Source organism: Solanum verrucosum, unplaced genomic scaffold (assembly GCF_900185275.1).
Source record: "Solanum verrucosum unplaced genomic scaffold, falcon-dt-bn FXZP01000383.1, whole genome shotgun sequence".
NCBI lineage: Eukaryota > Viridiplantae > Streptophyta > Magnoliopsida > Solanales > Solanaceae > Solanum > Solanum verrucosum.
In genome coordinates this window covers 277,398-285,070 of record NW_026020642.1, presented here as the reverse complement: position 1 = coordinate 285,070, position 7,673 = coordinate 277,398, and the positions used below count along the sequence as shown (strand labels likewise).

Below are 7,673 nucleotides of genomic sequence, written 5' to 3'. Positions count from 1 at the left end.
ACCACGGACCAACAGAACAGACCGTGGGTCCTCCTACGGTCCGTGAGTGGAAACCGTGGGTCGCACCTGCAACTTCTAAAAAAATTGCATTTAGGTTTGTTTCGAATACAGGGTGTTACATTATGTCCCCCTTGGGAACATCCATCCTTGAATAAAGACTAAACTAGCTGATTATTGAGGGAAAGAGCTGCAAACCCTACCACTAAACACAGAAAACTGATTTCTGATTGAACAAAGTTTCAAGTACATGCGAATACGCTGAATATGTAAGTACAAATTGTAGGAACATAAGACTAAGACTGGAACTGTCCATGAATGACTGAAAACTAAAGAGGAAATATTACCTTATGCTGGAATGGAATTGGAAGGAAAGAGATGAGGATACTTGACCTTCATGGCAGCTTCTGCTTCCCAAGTAGCTCCATCTACGGACTAACTCCTCCCAAAAACCTTAGCTGAAGTGACTTCTTTGTGTCTCAACCTTCAAACGTGACGATCAAGGATTTCAACTGGTATATCTTCATAAGTGAGACTATCCTTCACAACCAGACTTTCTAAAGGCACAATAGATGCTGGATCGCCCACACAATTCTTCAACAACGAAATGTGAAAAACTGGATGCACTGCTGCTAGTTTTGTTGGAAATTCTAACTCATAAGCCAATTTACCAACCCTTTTCAAGATCTTGTAAGGGCCTACATATCTAGGACTGGGCTTCCCTTTCTTGCCAAATTTCTTCACCCCCTTCATTGGTGATACTTTCAGGAAAACCCAATTATCAACTTGGAACTCTAGTTCCCTTCTCCTTACATCTGCATAGGATTTCTGGCGACTCTAGGCTGTCTTAAGTCTATCTCTAATGAGTTGTGCTTTCTCCATAACATCATAAAATGAATCTGGCCCTATCAAGGCTCCATCACCTACTTCAAACCAACTAACTGGAGATCTACATCTACCCCATACAATGCCTCATTAGGGGCCATCTAAATGTTGGAATGATAACTATTACTATAGTCGAACTCTATAAGAGGAAGGTGATCATTCCAACTGCCCTTGAAATCGATCACACAAGCTCTCAACATGTCCTCTAAGGTCTGAATGGTACGCTCTGCCTACCCATCCCTCTACAGATGAAATGTTGTGCTAAGATTAACCTGAGTACCAAGACCTTTCTAAAATGACTTCAAGAAATGAGAGGTAAACTGATGACCTCTATCTAAGATGATAGACAAAGGAACCCCATGCAACCTAACTATATCATTAATGTAAAGTTTGGCGTAGTCCTCCACTGAATATATAGTCTTAACGGCCAAAAAGCACGCAGACTTAGTAACTCTATCAACAATCACCCAAATGGAGTCAGGCTATCAGTGAGTATGAGGTAAACCCGTAATGAAGTTCATGTTGATCACTTCCCATTTCCAAGTAGGAATGTTGAACTCTTGAGTCATACCTCCTAGTTTCTGATGTTCTACCTTCACTTGCTGGCAATTAGGGCACTTAGACACAAAATCCGCTATATCCCTTTTCATACCATTCCACCAAAAAACATCGTGAAGATCACGATACATCTTAGTGGTGCCTGCATGAATAGGATATCTTGAGTTTTTGCAAGAATCTATTTTCTCAACTCACCAACCTTAGGAACACATAATCGACCTTGATAGCGAAGCACACCATCTTCCCCTTGGAGAAAAACCTCAACTCTCTGCTGATGGATTGCACCCTTTAGTTGAAGCAATATCATATCACTGTCTTTCTTTTCCTTAACCTCCACTACCAATGAAGATTCTGACCCATTTTGAACTGTTACACCACCATCTGATATGCTCATAAGATGAACTCCTAAGCAAGTAAGCCTATTAACATCCTTTGCTAGTTCCATTCTTTCTTCCTCTACATGTGCCACACTACCCATTGGCAGCATTTGCTACTATATTGGCTTTACCAGGATGGTAATGCACACTCATATCATAATCCTTGAGGAACTCAAGCCATCTCTTCTGACGAAGATTCAACTCTTTCTGGGTGAACACATACTGAAGGCATTTATGGTTTGTGAACACATCTACATGAACACTATACAAATAATGTCTCCAAATCTTAAATGCAAACACCGCTGCTAGCTCGAGGTCATGAGTCGGATAGTTCTTCTCATATACCTTAAGTTGTCTAGAAGCATATGCTATAACCTTACCTCGTTGCATCAACACATAACCTAGGCCGACTCTGGATGCATCACAGTAGATAACATAACTGTCAGAACCCTCTAGTAGAGTCAAAATAAGAGTTGTAGTAGACCTAGTTTTCAATTATGCGAAGCTTTTCTCACAATCATCTGACCACTAAAACTTAACCTTTTTCTGAGTCAACTTAGTCAATGAATCCTTCCACGAACCTTCTGTAATAGCCAGCCAAATCTAAAAACCTTTTGATATTTGTAGGAAAGGTAGGTCTGGGCCATTGTTTAACTCCTTCTGTTTTATGAGAATCCACTCGGATCACTTCCCTAGACACTATATGCCTAAGGAAAGCGACGGATTGCAACCAAAACTCACATTTGCTAAACTTAGCGAATAACTAACTATCTTTCAGAGTTTGCAGAAAAATCCTCAAATGATTTGCATGTTCTTCCCTGTTCCTAGAGTAAATGAGGATATCATCAATAAATACGATAACGAACAAGTCCAGATACTGCTTGAACACTCTGTTCATCAGATCCATGAAAGCTTCAGGAGCATTGGTTAGTCCAAATGATATAATTACAAATTCATAATGACCATACCGAGTTCTGAAGGCTGTCTTCGGAGTGTCACTTTCTTTGACTTTGAGTTGATGATAACTGGATCTGAGATATATCTTTTAGAAATGACTAGCACCCTGAAGTTGGTCAAACAAGTCATCAATCCTGGGGATGGGGTACTTATTCTTAATTGTGACTTTGTTCAGCTGCCTATAATCGATGCACATTCTAAGAGAACCATCTTTCTTCTTCACGAATAACACTGGTGCACCCCATGGGTAAATACTAGGTCTGATAAAGCCCTTATCTAGAAGGTCTTTCCACTGCTCTTTCAATTCCTTAAGCTCAACTGGAGCCATTCTTTAAGGAGGGATATAAATAGGCTTGGTATCTCGAAGGAGATCAATTCCAAAGTCAATTTCCCTTTCGGGAGGAACTCCAGCAAGATCTTCTGGAAACACTTCTGGGAACTCATTAACTACTAGAACTGACTCAAGAGTTGGGGTCACGAAGCTTGAATGCTTAACCCGAACTAGATGATAGAGATACCCCTTACATGAACTTGTTAATTTGAGCCCTGAAATCAACAACTATGTGAGGAGCACCTATAGAGTTGGGTGAACTTGAGTCCATACTCTTGGACTATCATAAAACCCTACCTCAAATTCATAAACTCCTGAGCTTTTTCCTCCCTCAACTCTCTTGGGAAGAACCTTTCCAAAAAGGTCTCACTAAAGCATTCCCAAGTGATTGGAGTTGCATCTGCACCCATAGTCTCTTTGCACTGAGTATACCAGATATGAGCTACATCCTTAAGCTGGTAAGATGCCAACTCAACCCGATCATTCCCAGTTACCTGCATCACCCCAAATATCTTCTTGACCTCATCAATAAAGTTATGGGGATCCTCACAAATTTACGATCCTAGGAACTGAGGCGGATTTATCCTAAAAAAATCCCAAACTCTAGCTGTAGCTGACCCAATATCAGCATTTGCTAGAATTGTAACCTGTTGATTGTTCTGGTTGGTCACACTCTGAGCCAATAACTGGATAGCGTTCCAAAATTCAACATTCTAAACTTCCGGATCTAGGACTTGAGGAGCTTCGTTTGCATTCCTAGAATTCACATTCCTAATATAAGCTCTACGAGGAGGCATGATCTGAAAGCGCATAATGAAGGATTAGCACGAGGAATTAGATCATACCTTACGACGATAAGAGTAACAAATAAATTAAAGTTTTCCTAAAACATTTTGCAGCCCCCTTCGCATTAGATGTGGTGCACTTCACATATATGAAAAATACTCTACTTTGTGCAGGTTTCCAAATATCCTAGGACTCTTAAACCTAATGCTCTAATACCAAGTTTGTCACACCCGAGGCTGCCCCCCGGACGCGGACATGGGACCTAGGATCACAAGTGACCCTAAGCTAACCCTGCTGGCATATCATAACCATGCTAAAAAAATTGAATCAATAAATACTGTGTGGAAGTTAAATCATATAAATAATCTGAAATGATGGGGAATACCCATATACTAAATTTGAATATATGAAAACTGAGAGTTTGAATACAAATGAAAAGTCAAACTCTAACATTACAGTTGAATCTAACTATGTCTGAAGTAAGCCTCTAAACTGACTAGAAGTGCTGGGACAGGCTCCAGCTAAATCTAGCAAAACTGAAACTAAGACTAAAATGGAAAGATAACATGTCAAATGTCTTCGAAGAATGAGGACTCACCACTGATGTTGCTAAATTAAAAATCAAGAACCGATCTATGCGTGATATGACTACTGAGGACCTGGACCTACATCACGAGAAGATGTAGCGCAAAGTATGCGTCAGTACTTAAAAGGTACTGAACATGCAAGATTGAATAAAAACTAAACAATAACATAACTGAAAAAGCAATAAAGCAATGATATAATCTAAACATGATAAGGATACTGAAAATTCTAAACATGACTAAACTAAATGCAATGACCAAGTTTATAACATGCTGAGACTTAATATTGGACTGTACTGATAACATGGTCAATGCAATAGGATATGACCTAACTGTGGGAGCTACTAATAACCGACATAAAACCACATGAGCTAAATATGGAGTCAGATGTATACTCCCCATTTAGATGACCTAATATACCCTGCCAGAGTTATAGAGGCATGCTGGCATGATCACTAAAATGATGCCCAAGGAGGGGACTTACAACCTACGGGGCACGTAGTTCTGGGACTTGAGGGTGACTGACCCCAGTCCACTCGGTATTAAGCTTCTCCTAGTTGATTAAGTAATTAACAAGTTATGACTGAATTTCTATAATATTGGATAGCTCAAAATACTGACATGCTAACTGAAAATGCAACATTTATATACTGATAATGAAACATTTAATTCAGAAGCATGTATAACTGAAATATCTGATCTAGTATGTGTAATTCATGAATTAGAAGAACTACATAACTAGGGTTCTGAATAGAAAAAATGATCAAAATGGTCCTTGATATATTGGAGTTACTTTATTTTGGTCCTTAATATATTCTAGCTGATTGAAATAGTCCTTCATGTATGACAAAATGTGTTCAATTTAGTCTTTTACTCTAAACTTAACAATATACCCCCAAAAACTGTTAAATATAACTGTGGGGCCCACATAACTTACAAAATCCACCATTTTTACCATCTTTATTAGCTCAAAGGATGAGTTTCATGCATTCGAAAATACTATTTTCCCTAACATCTAACCACACAATTACAAAATAATTATTGTAAAAAGGTTGAATAATTATAGTACTTGGGAGATATGATGAATGAAATTGGTTCGTGTTTCTGATAACACCTTTCTTTTTTACTATACTGATCTGCCATTATTATTATTTTATATTTTTATGTTTTATTGCCAGATTTCTGGAAAATAGCTCAATGATTGTATGCATTTTGGCAATATACGCTATACCGATTTAAAGCATGGATAGATGATTTTTTTCAAGTATGAGAGCTATATGTATTTTCTGCTAAGGCTTTATGATCAATTTGAAACTGTTCTATTGTGAAATTTTTTAAAATTATTTGTGTCTTTTGCTGTGATGAATTTGTAAAAATTTCATATGTCAGACATCAGAGAGAATTATTTTGTAATTGTGTGGTTAGATGTTACAGAAAATGGTAGAATTCATGAAACTCTTTCTTTGAGCTAATAAAGATGGTAAAAATGATGGATTTTGTAAGTTATGTGGGCCCACCATTATATTTATCAGGTTTTTGGGGTAAATTGTTAAGTTTAGGGTATAAGACTAAATTGAACACATTTAGTCATACATGAAAGACTATTTCAATCACCTAGAAAATATTAAGGACCAAAGTAAAGCAACCTCAATACATCAAGGACCATTTTGACCTTTTTCTCATTCTGAATATATATGAAGGTATCTACGAAAAACCATACTAAGACCATGACAATCTGATTAGGAACATTAAACCAACTAATTCATAATGTTCTGCTGAAATTCTAGAAACCCTAAGTCTAGAAAATATTAAGGGAATTAAGAATCTGACTAAATTCTAGGGACCTAATGGGCGAAAGGAACCCATAAGTGAAATCCCACATACCTGGTGACGAAATTCACGGAGAAATCTTTCGATTTCGGGACTGAAACCGGAGGAAACTTGTTGCGTTCTTGGGAAGGGTTTGGTCGAGTCTTTCTCCTCTTTGCGTTCTAAGTCTTAAGTTTTTGGTGAATGATCTGACTTGGGTAAGTTCTAATTATGTTTCTAGGCTAAAACTAACCAAACCTACATAGTTTAGGCGGTTAAACGACATAGTTTAGTGGTCCAATGCATAAGGAAAACAACAAAAGACCCTTGACTTAAGTGTCCTCGGGGTCACGACGGACCGTCGATCGACTGACGGTCCGTACTGGTCAACCATCGATCATCTTCAGAGAGCTAAGTTTTGGGGTCCGACCTACGACCCTGGACCATGGAACGTGGTTTGACCTACGATCCGTAGGTCCTGGCATCAGGCAGGACTTAGAAAGATTTTCGGGGTGTTTCTGGGGATGGGCCGTAGTCGCGAACCACGAACCAGAAGAATGGACTGTGGGTCACACCTGCAACTTCTGAAAAATCCTCATCTAGGTCTGTTTCAAATACGGGGTGTTACAATAGGTACGATCGTAATGGGACGAGACTGATGGATTATGGGTAGCTAAAAGTCAAAGAAATGTAGTCAACTGAATAAAAATATTTGATATGGGCTCTTTAGAGGAAGCATTCAGTGTTATTTCACCTCGGTTCCGTACATTCTTTTGTGACCACCTATTTCGTTATGTACATGGTTTGGATATGATTCACTAGCTATGCTCACACGTGTTTTCACTTTTGTGGATGGATCCCTAGTGGTGGATAGAGTGCTCTGATCCTGCGATGTCCTCTTGGTTGAGTAGGATACTTGTGATGACTTGGTTATCTCAAATGACATATTTGGTGTCGTCTTGGAGTTGTTGAAGTATTGTAGTGTTCTACATGTACCACATTACTTAAGAGAGTTTATAGAAGAGCTACCATGGGTATTTACAGTTATTCGACAATCTTAATATTAATCAAGTCCTCGTGGTCATATTTCGATTATGTGTGGTTGAACATGGGGACCATTGTGTCTACTTCTACCGTTCTTAAGAGTATTCTACAATCACAATTACTAATCTAGCATTTTGAAAGTGTTGTTAGGTTTTGTATGCTTGGGTGTAACTCTCGATGGTGATTACTTGATCATTTCCTTCTATAGGTTAGATAAGTTTGATTCTCCGTTGATGTGTACCTAAGTCTAAAGATCAAATTTTTATAACTTAAGTTCGTGAAAAGTTTATGTGATGAGAAGAAAATCTTGATAAGATTTATGATAGGTTGCGCATTATGAGTGTG

General features: G+C 38.4%; 1 non-coding gene across 1 annotated transcript; it reads left to right on the top strand.

Moving 5' to 3' along the window:
• Positions 1 to 5,666: 5,666 nt before the first annotated feature.
• LOC125812067 (small nucleolar RNA U54) lies at positions 5,667 to 5,750 on the top strand. Its single transcript, XR_007441966.1, has one exon. It is a non-coding gene; the product is annotated as a small nucleolar RNA U54 (small nucleolar RNA).
• Positions 5,751 to 7,673: the final 1,923 nt, after the last annotated feature.